We start from the raw sequence: 19,789 nt of genomic DNA, 5'->3' as shown, positions 1-19,789 counted from the left end.
GATTGGGGGCGCCACAAAATACGTCTCATTTCATCTCATCTCATCTTAATTTTTCTTATAATTTTCTTCCCAAACATCACTTAAACACAAACATTTTTTAATTTCAAATCTTCAACTTATTCAACTTATCATTATCTAATCATTACAATTTTTCTAAAATTCTAAACAAAACACAAAAAATAAAACTTTTTTTTTTCAAATTTTAAAACAAAATTTATATTAAAAAATTTATATTATAGCAATATTTTAACTTTATAATATTTTTATTCAAATTTTTTCTCTCATTTCCCAAAATCTAATAAAATATCTTAACTTAAATTATTTCACTACTATTCACAAAATTCTTGTCTTATCTCATCTCATTCCCTAAGCATCGAATCTCCTTAAGTGCAAGAATGATAAACACATGAAGGAGATTGTAACACCTTGTATTTTAGTGTATTTTTACTGAAAGATTATTTTTATTTGTTCAAAAATTTATTCTCTTATTTTAAGTTTATCGAATTTTTAGTGGGTTTATTTTTATGATTTTTAGTTTGTGAAAAATTAAATTTGATATGTTTCCTTAATATTAATTACTGTTATGCATTTGAATCTCTCTTTATTTTAAATTAATTGATTGTTGGATTTAAATATTTTATTTTCATTTCATCATTACGTTTAAATTATTTTAATTGAGATACTATTTTAAAATCATTTTCGTTGGATCATTTTTTGTGACCCAAGATATGGGGATTGGACCTCATTTCTTTCCCTCCATTTTTCTTTTTCCCTTTTCTTTTTCTTTTCTTTTTCTCTTTCTTTTCTCTCCCCTCTCTCTCTCTCTCTTCCTGCGCTGCCTTGCTCCCCTCTTTGCCCGCCCGCTTCTCTCTTCTCCCAGCCCAGCCGCCGCGCGCCACCGTGCACCCCACCGCTCCTCCCATCAGCTTCCCCACCGGCCGACGACCACCTCCCTCCGTTTCCAGCTCCTCCATTGCTGCCGATAGCCCCCACGCACCACACCAAGCCGCGGCGCTCTCTTCACTCCAGCGCTGCCGTCGCGCCACCACCGGCCACCATTTCTTCACCACTTCATCCTCGACCTCCTAGCAATCCAAAGCACCGATCCTTGGCTCCGATTTACCACCGGTGAAGGCCATCTATCTCCATCTCCGATTTCGACATTTTTGGCCTAAAACCGCCCTTTACGCCGCCACCCACGGCAAACCACCACCACCACTAGCTTCACCGACCTCTCTAGGCCTTACCCTATCAATTTCGGATTTTGGTTTGTCTCCATTCAAAAGTGAGTTTTTGAGACCCACGGCCACAGTGTATTTTACACTGTTACGTTGTTGTGTCGCCACCTTTTGCAGCTCCATGATCCTTTGGAAATTATTATATAGCACTGTAAGTATTTTTCCAAAAAACTATCGTGATTTAAATATATTTTTGCACAAACTCATATTATTGTGATCTGGTTGGACATGCCGGACTGAGTCCGGGGAGTTCGGGGGTCGGATTGATTGTGGATGGAGTTGTGTATTTGGTTGGTATTGTGAAATGTTGGTTGTTGGTATGGTGTTGTTCATGTACATGGCATATTACATGCATGATCATGTTTGTAAAGGAAATTGAGTTTTCGTGTACATGCATTCATGTTCATGTGTTTCAAGAAAACTGGATTTTCATGTGTTAAAGGATTTTGGGTGCGTGTGTATCACGACCCCAAGTCGAGATGTGGTATTATCTCGGTGGAGCTCCTCTGGTCACTCGGGAGCAGAATATACTGAGTGACGTCCCCTGGGTTGTCGCTGGGCGACAACGGGATCGGACGAGATGGTCTCGTGCCGACTCTGTGGCCCCTCTGCTGGCAGGGGCTAGAGGATGCTTGGCCACGAACGCGCTGGGAGCGGAACTGGGCATCTCTCGTTGCGTAGTGGGTGCTTGGCCACGAACGCGCTCGGCGCGGAACTGAGCATCGCTACGAAGCCAGGACATGCAGATGATCCCTAGGGGAGATCATGGTGCATTTGTTAATGGAATAATGGGCTGTTTTCTGGAAAAATAGCATGTGTTGATTAAAAGGATTTTATGTGATTTATTTTCTGGAAAAATGAGGTTTTATTGATTTGGGTCATTTTTTGAGAAAATGACGGAGTATTATTTTTGGGCCAAAATGAGATTTTGGCTTGTATTGAAAATATCTATTTTCGGAGAAAATAGTATTTTTGGATCTAAGGCATATTTCATCATATGCATGCATGTTGGTCGCATTAATGTATTTTTATCTCGTAGTTGTTTGATCTATACTTACCTGCGGTATTATTTTATGGTAACGTAGATTTCGATGCAGATGAGGCTGAGGGTGAGCTTGAGGATTCGGCTCCGCCCGAGGAGTGATCTGGGATCACTCGTTTTGGTTTGAGACTTGTAAAATATTTATTTTGGATGACTGTATAATTTTTAAATCTTTTTACTGATTGTTTAACTTGTATTAATCATTATGGTACTTAGTTGACTTACTTATCCGTTACTTTGTTTATTATACACTGTTGCATGTACACACACTTGGCACTATCGTTGGGATGCGTGACCGTGTTGTCGCCATCCTGGCGTCTCAATTCCCGTGTCTCCTTACATGGGGGTCGGGGGCGCCACAGGGATTGTATAATATTTATTACTTGGGATTTTTGGATAGCATTCATTGATCAATAAATACTATAGAGTTAAATTCATATGTCTATCTTAATCTCCCGCTTAACACCCATGTCAGCTTGAATTCGTATAAAATCTTGAAAGAGATCTTGATCATATTTTCATCATGAGAAAAACTCCAAGCCGGATGGGTTTAAAAACCATTTTCACACCAGCCAATAAAATCACGACACATAGGCATCTCAAACTCCATCATCTGTACACGGCAACACCAGACCATTCTCTCCCTCTCTCTCTCTCAAACACGCTATTTCCTAAACTCCCTCTCTCTTAGACGTTCTCTCTATTCTCTCACTCTCCCTTCCTGCACCAAACCAGTACGACAAACCTACACTCATCCCTTCCTTTCTCTCATTCTCTCCCTCTGTTCTCTCCGTTGTATATATCTCCCTTCCTGCACCAAACCTACACTCATCCTCCACCAAACCTGCACCAAACCGTAGCTCATCCTCTTCGTTCTCTCCCTCTCCATTCCTCTCTCCTACGAAAGCCCCACTCGACTGAATCCCCACTTGACGCGACGTCGACAGAAGCCCCACCTGCACTCGTCTTCAAAGCCGACTTCGACGGACGCCCCACCTGCACTCTTTCAAAGCCGATGGAAGGTAAAAAATCACAACTCACAAATTGTGGTTATGGCATATCCTACAAAAAGTCCCTGAACATCTAGCTCATATTTATAACAGATATCCACAATTTAAATATGATTTTAACTATTGTATTCATGACACACTAACTATTGAAGAGTTTGAGTTTGAGTGGACTGAAATGTTAGTGAAGTACAAGTTGGAAGAAAATAGTTAGTTGCAAAATATTTATGTCAAGAGAGAAAAATGGGTTCCCGCTTACTTGAGATCTATATTTTGCGTTGGAATGTCCATAACTCAACAAAGTGAGAGTATGAACAAGTTTTGCAAAGACTATATTCGTTCAAGTACGATGATAAGTGACTTCGTCCATCAATATGATAAAGTTTTGAATGCTCATTATCTAAGTGAGAAAGTCAAAGATGTGAAGACAAAAACATCAAGGCTAATTATGAAAACTTCTTACAGTATTGAAGAGGAAGTGGCCAAGGTCTACACAAGAAAATCCTTTTTGATCTTCCAAGATGAGTTATGTAATAGCCAACGGTTCAAGGCACACAAAACACATGAGGAAGATAGATGAAAAATTTATTTGGTGGCCATTAATGGGAGTGAAAAGCCAGTATGTGAAGTAACACTTTCGATGGAAAAAATGTTGTCTCTTGCACATGTTGCAAGTTTGAATTTATTGGCTTTCTATGCCTGCACATCCTACAAGTTTTGACAAAAAAAAAAATATTTGGACCTTGTACTATAATCATATGTGTTAGAGATGTGGATGATCAATGCAAAGAGACGCATGGTACATGGGATATGTGTCGATGAGGGGTCATTGGAGACGGTCCCAACTGCATTTGATGAGAAATATCATTTGATGAGACAGTTTTATATAGTTGCTAAGATGGGGTCACTATCTATTAAGAAATATGAGGATGCTTGTAGGGGAATAGAGACTATTCATCAAGAGCTTCTCTTGATGAGTGATGATGATGATGATGATGGTGGTGGTGGTGGTGGTGGTAATACGGAGGGTCATGTGGTCCAGAGCAAAATAGTCTCTAACTTTTCATTGCATGATCCTGCAATCATTGTTTCTAAAGGAAAACCCAAAATAGTATGACAAAAGAATCTAAAGGAAAATGTACCAATAAAGAAACAACGATGCAACATTTGTAAACAAGAAGGACATGTTAGAACGAAATGTCCATCACATAGATACTTTCATTGATTTCATTCTGTTTTTAATTATGTCGTATGTTCCTTGTGTGAAGCTTTTAACTTAGTGAAATTTTTTTTTATAGTGGTATGGTCGAACCAAGTTCAACTACATTACCTACAGACCTGGCCACCATGTCAACAACATTTGATATACATGAATGAATACTAATCTTATCTTGTTTATTTTATATTTAAATGTTTGATTTGGTCACTTATTGTCATCCTTTGATGAAAATTTTTCTTTATTTGTAGAAATATTCAATTTCCAACAAAGTCACAAAATGAAGAATGTGGAATAGTCTGGAATTTTCACTTTTTAGAATATAATTAATTATTGGGCATCTTGGAATTTTTTTTGTGCCATTCACTTTTGTAGCCATGATACCTTTGTGGTTGGCTGGATCATCTCCTCCCACGTTTTATCTAGCTCATGTTTATAACAAATATCCACGTTTTATCTATATGGGGATGATTTGTTGGCAATGATTGTATAGCCAAGATACTTTTGTGGTTGGCAATTCCCATTTGATTTGTTGGTATTTAATTCTCTTCCTAATTTGTAAGTTAGCCTTAACATTTCAATGGACTCCATATAACAATAACACTTAATATTTGAATCACAAAAAATGCACTCCATTTACCAAATAATATTCATAAAAAAAATATATATATAAATACAACTTGCTCCGATAAGCCAAGTACATCTTAATGTAGCATTAAATGATTTACAGAGCATGAAGGCTCACTAAATTTCAAACTAAGAAATAACACAATAAATACAATCCAAAATGTAATCAAGGCACATTTGTACTTCTTCTTCATCGATTGGAATTTCATGTGTTCAATTCTTGCACATTTAGATACTATCCTTTCATTTCTTCGATGTGCTATTTCTAAGGTTCGTTCACAACAATCTGGTAGTTCCATTTTACGATCAATCCATTCAAAAAAGCTATATTATTTTTTATCCTTATAATTTGGACAATTGAAAAACCGCAAACCAAAACTTTTTAGGTTGCCCGACGTCAACATTTTGGAGGGAATGCTTCAATAACATAGTGGTCTTTGTCCCGAGATTCTTTCATCTCCTTCCCTCATAGACTGTAAGCTAGATATGGTGTCTTCTCCACTAATCTCTATATTGCTGCAAACAAACAAATAAGGCAATCCATTAATTTATAACCAACCAAATGGTAAAGCATATTATACTCTGCAGTGTCTAGGTAAAGCCCAAAACAAAGGTATCGATAGATAGATAAATATTAAATAACATATTATTTTGAGGGGAGCTGTTAAGCATACTATACTCAGCAACACAACAAAAACGACAAGCAAAAGAAACAACAAAGAAGAGTATCAGAGCATATCAAGAGATCATCATGATTCAGGCATTCTACCATTACAAAATCAAGATGATGCTCCTGCCATATAATCTCTCTTATAATCTCACATACTTAGTTGTATATAATCTCTCTTATAATCTCACATGCTTAGTTGTATATAATCTCTCTTATATACATTGTATATAAATATCTATCAATATAAATGAAATCATTCTTTTGGCATTCTCTCTGTTGCATATTATTACAATACCCAATGAGATCTTCTTGCCCCTTGGAAGAGGTTTACATACATCCAGGCAAACCAAGATAAGCAAATACTCACACCAAACCCCTTTCTCATCACCAAGATCCATATCTTCAACTAGCCCCACAAAGTCCCTAATTTTTTTAACAACATTAGAATTGATGCCGCCTAGAGGAAGATCATGAACACAAATCCAAAATGAGGCATAATGTATATCGAGTTTGTCAAAGGACCATGCAACATTATCATAATCATGGAGCAAACTCAAATATTAATCATCAAATGACCATGGGCACCAAGTGTTTGCAAAAAGTTCCTACCGAGAATGAAGTGTTGTAATATTCTATCGTTTCTCATATATCCTTCAGTACATGAAATCGCACAACAGATGAGAAGACCAAACAGACCAACAAAAATCGCAATGATGGAAATCGCACAATAGATGAGAGAACCAAACAGACTAACACAAATCGCAATGAAGGAAATCGCACAAAAAATGGGTTTCAAAATTTTTTTTACCTTTCATCGGCGTTGAAGACAAGTACAGGTGGGGCTTCCGTCGGCGTGAGGAAGGGAGAGGGAGAGATAGAGAGAACGTTTAGGAGAGAGGGAGTTCAGGAAATAGCATGTTTGAGAGGGGGATAGGGTGAGAACGGTCTGTTCTTGTAGTGTGCAGGAGGATGGAGTTTGATATGCCTACATGTCGCGATTTTATTAGCTGGTGTGAAAATAGGTTTTAAACCCATCCGGTTGGGAGCTTTTCTCTTTCATCATATCAACCACATCTCAACCTTTATTAAGTTATGGCCATCTAACTCTTGATATCTAATATTTGATCATATTAATAAACTTGTTTATTATGATCATTAATTCTGAATGAATTCGGCAAAACACCATTCAATATTATGAAGAAAAATAATGAAATGGACAGAATCCTTGCTAGTTCTGGTGGTGTTGTTGTTTTCTTTTTTTTTTCTGCTAAGCTGAAATTCAGCTTGAGTGTGTGTGTAAGCTGTTTTTCGTGAAATAATTAAGACAGACATTTTATGTTGATCGGTGGCTAGCCACATGATTAACAGTTTCGTGATGGGCCAATACCCAACATTTCATGATCTGTAAGATAGTTTCATGGCCTAAACTTTCCTTCAAAACTTTCCCACGAAAGTTCACGTTTACTACATGTACAGGTACTATAAGGAGATGGAAGATTATATTATTTTTTATTAATATATTCTTGCCAAGATCTAATAATTAATGAAATAGACATAAACTGGTCATGAAGTTGCAATCTTGCTGATCAGAATATATATATATATATGCTCCACTTAAGACCAAAGCTAGCCATCTACTACGTACTGTCGTAGATTTCTGATCATGATAGTCATATCATTCATGACACATACATAATATATATATATTATATAATATATATATATAACTATGGAAGTGGCCCGACATAATTTATAATATAACATATCACGTCAAAAAATATTAATAATTGATGAATTTATTTTTATTAAATCTCTTTGTAGCCGTTGTATTTTCTATATTATATTATGTGTTTTTCTGTCGTTGTTGTTCCAACAGTAAGGTTTAAAATAATTAGATGTGGGTCATAGTGCACCCCGCAATTGACAGAAATTTTAATGGCGGTATCAAGTAAAGCTGTACTGATCAGTGTCCCAAAAGCAACACCATGATCGATGTGTGTTACACGCAAATTAGATCAGCAGATTTTATCAAAAAGTAATTAATGTGGTTTACATGTGAACAACAGATCAAATTGTAATATTATTCCCGGCCACCCTTCCATGTTCATGTCTTTACAGCATGCAGGCTGATCAGTACTTTTAGAACTTTATTAACTTATTCCTTTTTAGCTTATTATAAAATATTATTCTTGGTCCAAAAATGAAACTTCAAATCAGACATGAATCTCTTAATGACCATAAGAAACAAAAGATCAGACCATAGAAGTCAAGATTTCACACACTTATCACTTGAAATGACCCCACACATTGAAGAGATAGAGAGGAGGGCACTGAAAAAGATCATGAGAGAATAAAAGCCATATAATGCACCATTATAAGTACTGATTCCTTCCTTTTTTTTTTTTCTTCTTTTCTTTTCTTCTGCTTTTTGCAGCTTCATTCATGAAATTTACTGATTCACATCACCTCACAACCATCATGAGCAGCTTTTAGCACATGAAGAAGTATGTACAGACTTGAAAGCAAGTTACAGGAGAAGAAGATAAAACCCAACAAAAAAAAAAAAAAAAAAACTTATAGAGAGATCATGATCATCATTTTTCTTAGTGGCTGATCACTAACTGTAGTACTACCTATATTAATATTATATATTAGTACTGCTTTTTCCAGCCCCTATTTCCTTATCTTGGAAATACTAAAACAATAATTATATATGGCCATACCATTAATTGAAATTAGTCGTGTTGATCATTGCTGTGCCAGTCGGGTCTCCCTAAAGTGAACTCCAAGCTAGGATTCTTGAGGTGATCAAAACTTGATCTTTTGGAGTTTCTTGATTGGGCAAAATGATGATCACTTACCTGCAGCCAGGAGTTTAGAAACTTATATCAGTTAATTTTAGGTCACAAAAGCACTCAAAAAAGCAACCATTTGTTAAAAAGAATATATATATTATATATATATATAGTACTAAAGCAGAACCAGATTTGTATAAAACGATGTTGGGAGATTTTATGCATAATTCACCAAAGTGGAGTTATCTTATATCATTTAAAAGTTCTAAACCAAACTATAATTATATAAAACAAAAGGCCGCTTGAGTGTATGGTAAGACATGATGCATTAAAGATCATGATCATGTATAGATGATTCATGGACATGCATGTATTGTTTGAGGGTGCTTGGGCATGCATGCCGATGATAGGTTATAATATATAAGCATTCCTTGCAGGCTAGGGAATATATATAAATTAATTGCCTAATTTTAAAAGTATCATTAATATGATCTAGCATTAATTAGGTCGCTAGCTAGCTACCTCAAATTGGTCTCCAGATATTCTTAGTTGAGATGGCAGCATTTCTGGTCTTATTTTATCCAGATTCCTCGAACTGGCTTGCACCCATGACCCTCCACTGCAACAATTTAGTAAGAAAATTAATTAATATTCTTCAATGATTTTGTCCAAAAACTCCGACAGAGCATCACTCTTTACATTAATAAAATCCATAAAATGGAGGCCAGTGATCATATTCTTCATGATTAATCCTCACCCTAAAAAAGTTTCAAAAATAATAACGTAGGCTGGCAAATTCAAAGCCGCCTATTAATATAATTAATTCAATGTCCAGTTATTCATGTACTATCGTTACAAGAAAAATGAGTAATTATGACGGATTATTTATGATGATAATGACTATTTGCGACAAAACAAACTTATTTTGATACGAAATAATCATTTTGACAGGAAATAGCTAGTCACAAATAAGTAATTTTCTTGTAGTTATATATATATATATATATATATATATATATGCTTGTTAAGTACTGGTGATTGAAGACGTGCATGCATTTAGGTCAAGTCTTGCTAGCTAGACAAGTAGAAAAGAAATGCAACAGACCGTAAAACCAAGCTAGCTAGCAAAGCCTCATATAATATTGCTATTTGGGGTCATGCATAGAATTGTTCCTACGTACTGATCAGATATCAAACAAATCCAGTACTCATAGTACTTATCTTGTACATTTTATTAATTACTAAAGAGTAAAGAGATATACCATGCTAGCAGCTAGCTAGCAGAAGTGTGAATGGATGCAGCTAGCTAGGCTAGCTCGAGAAAAAGTTTAAATTCATTCCTAATTCCTGCAGTAATCTCTCCAGTTGTGGTACTCATGATTTTAGGGGTACTAATATATATAGCTACCTGACCTGGTTGTGATCATGTACATCGATCTACTCAGCACAAAACCCTAAAATGTTATAAAATGCCGATTTCCAGGTCGCACATCATGAACTTTCTATGACCCTTATATATATATATATATATATATATATATATATATATATATAGCATTTGAAGGTAAGCTAGCTAGCTAAAGACCAAGAACCCGGCCAGGAGGATTGGAATTATATGTAGATCCTAGCTAGCTACTAATTATACTTTCCAATCAATGAACACATTAGAATCACAACATGAACCAGATCGATCATGTTATATTAATGTATGTACTGCAATGTTAAAGTTGTACAAAAGTAACAAAACCCTTTTTTTTTTTTTCTTTTACCAAAGTTGTACGTACTGCATGCATGTCAAGAAAGATCATTAGCTGTCACATGTGTAAAGATGGCGGGGGATTGAAGCAAAAGAGCATATGTTCACTTGCCTTACACTTTTCAGTTCAATAGAAAGAAAGCAGCAGCATGCAGCTTGCTGCAGTACCAAAGTAATCCTTCAATTAATTTCAAACTTTTTCGGCGCCACCCAGCATGAGTGCATGTCGACGCAAGCATGCATGCAAGCCCTGCTCGATGGATTCCTAGGACGTTGTCATACAATTAAACAAGTGCTAGGAAAAGCAATTAGTAAAAATAGCGCCCAATTCTAGCCAATTAGTATCCCTAAGTCAGAATCTACGAGGCCGGAAAGCATTAAGAGTTCAGTCTCATGAGGACGAGACTAATCTCTTGCAAGAATGCTTTAGTTCTCCTTATAATATATGTATATCTCCTATGTTTTGGTAGGCTATGTAGACGTACGTACATGCAGTACTAGTAGAGAGTATATATAAGATCCTTCTTCAACCATTCCTTCTCCGGCCACGCACCAGCGTCCTCTCCCCTAGCTATCTCCTACTTCCACTCTTGTAAAGGTTCCCATAAGATTTGAATAGCCAACCAACCCGACACACCAGCCCGGCCGGCAACCAACGTACCTAAGTATGTGTATATATATATATATAGGTTGATTCTAGATGAAACTTGATTTCCTGTATTTCCTATTCAATGGTAAAGATGTTACGTACCATGTCCGCGTTAATTTATGATTATTTGTAAGTTTAAAGTCAATATTGTACGTGCTTATTATAATTAAGCACATACTAATATAAGATGATAAATACTATAAGATGATAATTAATATTTGAATTTGAAAGTGCATGATATATTATATATAGATGTGATTTAACAGAGTATTTACCATTGAAGACGTCAATGATAGAGATTAAAATTAAAAACCTAGTAAAATATCGTATATAAGTATTCTAGAGGATCTGAGATTGGCCCTAAATTAAAGTACTCTATTATTCTTTGTGAAGGCACATCATCGATCGATCCTCTCCCAAATCATAAATTGTTGAATCGTAATCTGAATTCTAAATGCACATTATCCTCATCAGCACTGATCAGTACCTCACAAATTTTGCAAGTTTAAAGGTCTCATCACATATGAATTTAATACTAATTAATTTTGTAATTGGTATGAAGTTTATGATTTTATATAAAACACTCTTAATACTTTTATATGAATTTTATGATCTTATAATTGGTAAGCCCGAATCTATCAAAGAATTCATCTCCAAACACCATTGCTCTCTAGTCGGCTTGCTAGCTACCCCCGCCCTTAATAGAAACAAGACCTGATCAGTGACTAAAAATTTCCTATGAAGGCTAAAAATCAAGATTCAAGAGACCTATATATCGATAAACAGTGCGAGAGAAGCAAAGAGATAGATAAGCCAGATTAGAGGTAGAGAGATGAAGAAAGAACATTGTTTACCAATAAACGATAATTTCGACGAAGGAAAAGGCTAGGAAGAGGAGTCATGGTGGACCAATGGTGATGAGTGAAGCAGAAGGTGCAGAACCAAAATCAATCAAGCAAGTTGAGAACTATATTGAAGTGCACGAGGTGAGAAAGCTATTGACATAAAGAAAATGAAATGAAGAATTTGAGGAAAAGAAGAAAAAACATTTGAGTGACGGCCTAAATGAAGTAAGAAACTAGGGCAACAATGAATAAAATCCTTATATATATATAGTGCGTGTATATATATCTCTGCGGGCGAGAAATTTATGGGTGGGTTAGAAACCCGAGAAATAATATCTGTAGTCTTAGAGTGTAAAGTCTCGGCGTACTCCCTTTGAAAAAAATTGATAAATCTAAAATCCATATGAAAAAATTATTTTTTTAATAGTGACCCTCACTTTTTTCCAAATGGTGTACATGAGGACTACACACTCCAGGATTATATATAGCATTATCCTGGAAACCCACAAGACATCTTATGCTTTGCTTATTCATTAAGTTTACTCAATCCTCGATTGGGGAAACTTCCCGCCGCTACCCACCCACACTCTAGTCCATCACTAATACCAAAAACTAATGTAAACACTAAACCATCATCAATCCAAAACTCATACCTTAATTTCCAAACTTACCTTCTCTTCAAACACAAATTAAACAAAAAGCCACTAACATTGAAATCTTCTATTACCTAAGTTATTGATTAAAAAAACACTTCTAAAAAACGGTTGCGAAACTTAGACTAGCAGAAATAAGGAGTGTTTATAAGTAGATAACTTTATAATTGGTTCCAAGCTAGAAAATAAATTATAGCCAATTGTCCTCATCTGACCCCCACCTTAAGACCAAGCCTCTCCCATCTATGGGTGGCACAAGGGAAAGGGACATCACAAACCCACTCGTCATGTGAGCCATAGTAGTCCAAAATGAAGAATCAAATTTATGATTAGTGAAGAATTGTAGAATCATTTATACATTTTGCTTTGCCTAGTAAATAACTAATTGGAGCTTAACACTCATGTGATAGCATCACAGTCCTCCCACCTTATACGAGATTTAATCATCCTATGGGATCAAATCATTTTCATTCAAATCTTTGATGTTCTCATGAAACTCCAAGTCATTCCATAGCTTCTTAATGCCACAAGGATTTACTAGTACTATGTTGACTTTGATGACTCATCACTCATAATTCGTCAGAATCCTCCCATTGAATGGGAGATCCAGTCTGCATCACATGCGATCTTGTGTTGGGAGGCTCAATTTTCTTTCTTCTATGAATCTCCCAAATTTTCTTGCCTTTTGTGCGAATTCCAATTGGTTTCACCCAATAAAAACCAGCTTTAAAACTATTTTTGTTAAGAATTTGTTTCTTTTTTCACTTTGGTCGACAATGATCCAAGAGAAACCTAAGTCACATACGGAACTTATAATATAGAGAAATACTTTAGACACGGAGAAATTACACAAAAGTAAACCTACAAAGTGACATGGCTTGATGTATTACATTAGATTGTAAAGTTACTTTTATTGTAATATAGATCTAACGGATGACATGAAACCATGTCACTCGTTGAGTTTACTTTTGTATAATCCCTTTGTATTTATAACACTTCTCATTTATATACTATAAAAGGACTAATTAATATTATAATTAAAGTTCTTTAAGATCATTGTAAGCCTCAAGAACTTTTCTTGACTAGGAAATGGGAAAGTTGCATCCAGGAAACTTCCATACTCAAACCAGGGTGCTATAATATCCTTCATTTTAAGGTCTAGTCTAGGAATCCATCTCATCTCATTTTCAAACATCATTCAAATACAAACATTTTTCAATTTTAAAATTTCATATTTTTTATTTAATCATTACCTAATCATTACAACATTTTCAAAATATCAAACAAAACATACAAAAAATAATTCAACTTTATCAAATTTCAAAAAAAAAAATTATATTCTAACAATATTATAACTTTATAATTTTTTTTTTCCATTTTTTTTCTCTCATTTTCTAAAACCCAATAAAACATCATAACTTAAACCATTTTATTATTATTCACAAGTCATTTTACTATTATTCATAGATTTATCATCTGATCTCATTCCCCAGACAAGACTTAAATCTATATTGAATTTCTCGTCAGATTATCACCAAAGACCAAACCACTTATTGGCCCTTATACTTCAAACTAAAGAACTAATCAAAATCATAATTTGACCGTATTCAAATCTTATTTATAAACCACACGCCTCTCTTCTCACGACTACTTATAATATGAAATCTCATTCGATAGTACCTTTAATTTCTATATTCAATCCAGGGTCATGGTGTTAGCTTTTGTTTCAAAACTAGTTTCTTAAACCAAAACCAATTTTGAAAGCCTTCTGCATATTAATTCACATATATTAAGAGGGAGTTCATTTGCATCTTTTTTCAAACCATGCCATCATATTCAGAGCTAAAAAGAAAGTATATATGACACTTTTACCACCCTTAAGTCTATCTTTTTAATTCTTTTTAAAGCAAAACATAAAGTTTGATAAGTAATGCCACCTCATTTAGTGGAATGAAAGAATAACTATTTGCGATCAAAACGACTCATTTTGGCAGAAAATAATCATTTTGCAGGAAATAATGTCTGGCCACAACTGAGCATTTTTCTTGTAGTGATTGGAGAAATATAGCTAACTTGAGATCGATAAAATATACCGCATAGTACGTATACAGTGTCATCTAAAAGAGCTTTAATTTGATTAATAAAGGTTGGTTGAAGCCTTCAGCATAATTCAAGGCCAAGCATGCTATCATGAGAGTAGTCTAGATTAATTATTAATATTGTACGTATGTATATACCTACTGAATTATAGTACTATTGTTTTTCATTATATCAATGATGAAATTATCAACAACTTCAATCTATGCTATATCTGTACGTGCATATATGCAAAATTAATTAAGGTGGGTAGGTCTTAGTACTACTCAGTCATCTAATTAATAAAAGAAAATAGCTTTCCTAACATGTATTAATGATGTTCATAATTATAAAAGCTTGAAGACCCATGCATGCACTACACTTGAAGTAGCTATATAGCTAGCTAGAATCCCCAAAGCAAATTTCTAATTTTTAAGACTATATATTAATGCCGGAAGTTGGAGCAATATTAATGCATGCAGATGGTGTCGAGTACATGTAGAGTACATATATAAATACATGCATATATGCAGACCAAACGCATGCATGTTTCATGAGATCAGATCAGGTATAATCTTTACAGTTATTAATTTATGATCCATCATGCGCTAGAGATATTAATAATTAGTATTATTACTATGATCTGGCTTTACATATTTATTTTACTTGAATATATATATATATATATAGGAAAATAATTTAGCCACAAAGGGAACACGTAAAAGTAAACCTACAGACTAAAATGACTTGATATAATAAATCAGATTGTAAAGTTAATTTTATTATAAAGTAGATCTAACGAATTTTATGAAGCCACGTCAGTTTGTAGGTTTATTTTGTATAATTTCTTTGTGTCTGTAGTAGTTCTTTTATATATATATATATATATATATTACTCCTCATTTATTGGTAAATTATGTTATCTAAAGTAGAAGAGGCGTACTGCAAGCATGCAGTAGCTTTAGCTGATGTTTTATGAGGGTAAGCTGGAATTAAAAGTAGTACTGATCAAGCTGCAGAAACTCAGTGAATGTGGAAGGAAAAAACAATAAAGTAATTGCCTTGTTATCTATATATAGGGACCTAATATAGGGCATGCTTAGTCGCAAATTTATATCGTTATGGACACAGATAGCTTGTAATTAATTTCAACTAGTTCCAAGGATGTCTTATTTATTTATTTCTAATTTTCTGAACATATAATATAATTAAGAAAGTTGATGCAAGGCCACATTGATTGTGAGTAGCAAAACAGAGAAAGAAAGCAAATGAAAAGCGAAAGCTGCAAGCTAAAAGTTTTGAGATCTCCCATGCTAGCTAGCTAAAAGTATTCATGCATTGAACATAAAGAGTACAGCCTCGAAAGTACAAACAACCCAAACAATACCACAGAGAGAGAGAGAGAGAGAGAGAGAGAGTTGATTACCTGGAAGAGTTACTCCAGGGATTAGAAGGGTATCCCGTTTCATGTTCTAAAGCCGCATTTGATGAATTATCTCTTCTTTGATTGAGAAGATCACAGTTCTCATTTTGCTGTAGGGCCGGCGTTGTGTTCAAGAAATCTTCATCCCCAGATCCATCTGAAACATGCAAACCACAGACATATTCAGATCGATCAAGCTCGTTATCTGCATGAAAAAGAATTCTTCGGAGTTTTTCATCTTTTTTATATTCATGACTTGGTTTGGCGTTGACATTTGAGCCAATCTCAATGCATCCTAATTCAAACAAAGAATTATATAGAAAAGCTTCCGATGTGGAAGTTTAGTACGTATTCTTGATTTTTTTTCCCCTTTAAAATATGTAATTCTTGAAGGTGCATGAATATACATGATAATACATACATACATACATGCATGCAGCACATGACACATGCACATTCTCAATTATATTTTGGGTTTATTTGTATACATATAATAAAGGTGCATGTGTAAATTACATGTATGTTGCTAGAAATGTAAAAGGCAAGCATAAAGCAAAAGGAGATCAGAATCTTTTGTAATTCAAACGTGTAGCGGAAATCATGGAATTAATAAGGGAAAAAGAAGGGGCTAAGCAATATGAAATACCTGAGGAAGCAGCAGGTTTGTCAGTGTTCTTAACAGTTCGATACATCTGCTTAAGCATAAAAAAAGAAAAAATATAAAACAAAGAAAACCAATAAATTAAGTGGCTAGACAAAAATAAAGATAAAATTAATGAAGTATACTGCTCAGATGGGAAAACAATATATAATAATAATATCTCAGTCAAAAAAAAAAATCAAATCAAATCAGATGCTTCGCTTTCTGGATTTTCATGGTTTCTTTAATGGCCACGAGGTTGATGTTTGGTAAGGTCAGTAATTGCTTCTATTATTGAGAAATGATGGCTACTTTTTCTCTTTCTTTCTCTCTCCTTAAAAGTAGAAGTTGTCCTGTTCCTAAAAGAACAGACTCAACTGTTCATTCATTCATTCACTGCATTCATCGGCTCTTGTGCCATACGGATAAGTTCTTCACCGCACCCCTACAGCCACGAGCGAGAGAGAGAGAGAGAGAGAGAGAGAGGGATCTTGATTCTTGAACAGGAGTGTGTTATTTTTTGGTTTTCTGTGATGTGTAAATGAGAGAAAGATGAGTGTTTTTTTTTTTTTTTTTTTCTCATCAGTACCTGTAAATGGCTCTTGACATGAGCAAGGGTAAGATCTTTGACATCCATTAGCTCTAAAACTGACTTTGGAGTTGCCCCTAGTAGCAAAAAAATATAAGCAAAGATTAAAGAGAGAACCCAAGATGGAAACAAATCATAAGATGAGTATCTGTAAGTAGCAGTTAAGGAAATAGTTGAGAGAGAGAGAGAGAGAACTATATGTACTTTCATGGCCACCAAGGAGCTCCACAGCATGAACAAACCGAGCATGGAGAGAACTTGTCCAGCGCATTCTTGGTGCCCTCATATTCCTCCTACTCTGCAGTTTTGGCATAAATCTTGATCTTATGAAGCCATTTGAGAAATCCGAGGCCCCAACAGCATATTGGTGTTGTTGTTGCAGATATTGAAACTGTTGGGCTCTTAGATTCTCCATGGTTATCCCATTATACCTTGACACTGCAGGTTCAAAACCCCCAGCACCAAAAGGACTGAAGGAAGCAGAAGAGCGAGTAGACGCACAAGATGGATATGCCATTTGGTTGAAGCAAAACTTATCCCTCTCTTTAAAATGATCCAAAGAAGAGAACACAGGAATTCCTTTTATGGGTTTGACTCCCTCCGGAACATGATCAAACGGTACTGATGAAATCCCATGATTTATATGCCTTAATGCTTGAGCTTCTTCCCCACCAGTGCTGAAGTTTCTTCTCCATGGACTCTCAGCCTCCAAACCACATGTGGGGTTTGATAGAGAAAGCTCGGTCTCAGCTTGAGTACTGCTGTCTCTGATGGAACTGTCGCTGTGGGATTTTAGGCTGTCATCTTTTCGCCAAATATCGAAGCTCGAATCCCTTCAAGCGTTCCAGTGCAAATCGAGGAAGGGGCACTCTTTGGAGGACTTATTTGCAGTGAAAGATCAGGAATCGGATGCAAAGAAGGTTCTTCAAAGATATTGTCTTTCCGGAACATTTTTTTCTCAGAAGAAGAAGTTCTCTCAAGCTGGTGCTGGTTCTGACGCAAAGTACTGAAACCCTCCTCCAATTAAATAGAATTCAAGGGGAAAAAACTCACACCCAGACAAACCCAAATAGCTGTGACATTTTAAAGTGGGTCTTTCTCAACCCTTTGAATTCAAAGAAAGAAGATAAAAAAAAGGGGGGGGGGGGCGGAATATCAGAGTGATCTGTAGCATAGAAGTATCATGAATGCAAAGAGAAAAGAAAACCTTTAGCTATGCTCAAGGGTAGGAAAAAGAAGAGGGGAAAGAAAAAGATCGAAGAAGGCGTGGTGTAAGGAAAAAAAAAGGTATATAAATGGGATAGGAAGACTCTTTTTCTCCTCTTCTTCTTCTTCTTCAAGAAACAGACATCCTCAGCAAGAAAAGAGATCGAGAGAGAGGGAGGATGCGTAGTGTTGCAAATAAACAATGGAAATAGATTGGAAAAGATTGAGAGGGAGAAAGATTTTGGTCTGTGTTCTTACTACCTCGAGAGTATATATAGGAAAATGACAGTACTCCAACTGAGGCCCTCTCTCTCTCTCTCTCTCACTCCTCTTCTCTTCTCTCTCTTCTCTTAAGTCAATACACGCAAAACTACAAAAATTTATTAAGCAATTTGTTTTACTTCCCCGGAGACGACGGGTTAAAAAATAGAGTAAAGCGCTGCAAGTGACCGTTAGTGTAAAGTTAATTTTTTTTTTTTATCTAATTTTTTTATTCATATTTTTTTATTATTTTTAATTATTTTTAAAAAATATAAAAAATATATCAATACATTAAAAATTACTTTCTTAATTATTAAATAAAAAAATATTATTATTAATTTTTTTTCACGAAGCGATCAAATAGAACGGTAAACTTTGTGCGGCAAAGTAGATTTTTCCAGGACGGGAGATAGAAGATCAGTGACTAATCTACAATTGTTTCACCCACACTATCTTCGCCTCTCTCTCTCTGTCTCTCTCTCTCCCCTCTTACTTTAGGTGGATAAAAAAACATTTATCTGGTCTCGTTCGATTATTATAATTTTTTAAATTTATACATAAAATATAATAAATAATTCAATTTTTTTAAAATTCAAAACAATAACAATATTAAAAAATAATATTTTATTCAACTTTTAATTTTCATCTCAAATCAACTCATCTCAACTTACAATCCAAACATCCCCTTATTCTCATATGTAGATAAATAATTAAACCAAAATCTTAATGATTCAAGACCAATTAGATTCCATGATTCAGTTTAATTTTTTTGTCATCATATATCCTTCTTAGGATGTTAACTACTTTCATATGTCAATCACTTGATGAACAATTTTTAATTAAGATTGCATGTGTGAATGAGGAAGACAAAAGATGAACAATAAAATTACTCATTTCCTTTTAGTAAAAGGCAAAATAATGTAATTGCTACATGCAAAGTAATGTGATTGGTGATTTTGGAAATATTTTCAGTTTGTAAGTATTTTCCACATATAGAATTCTAGTTATACTCATAGTTTTGAGTTCTGTTATCGTGTAGTACACGGTATATTATATATCCTAGGTGTCAAAGTTGGTCAGTTCAAACTGGAGAAAT

General features: G+C 34.9%; 1 pseudogene; it reads right to left on the bottom strand.

Moving 5' to 3' along the window:
• Positions 1-8,131: 8,131 nt before the first annotated feature.
• LOC121243481 lies at positions 8,132-18,489 on the bottom strand (annotated as a pseudogene).
• Positions 18,490-19,789: the final 1,300 nt, after the last annotated feature.

This window comes from Juglans microcarpa x Juglans regia, chromosome 8D, assembly GCF_004785595.1.
Source record: "Juglans microcarpa x Juglans regia isolate MS1-56 chromosome 8D, Jm3101_v1.0, whole genome shotgun sequence".
In the NCBI taxonomy this organism is placed as follows: domain Eukaryota; kingdom Viridiplantae; phylum Streptophyta; class Magnoliopsida; order Fagales; family Juglandaceae; genus Juglans; species Juglans microcarpa x Juglans regia.
The sequence above is the reverse complement of the archived record's forward strand: the minus strand, read 5'-3'. Positions and strand labels throughout refer to the sequence as shown.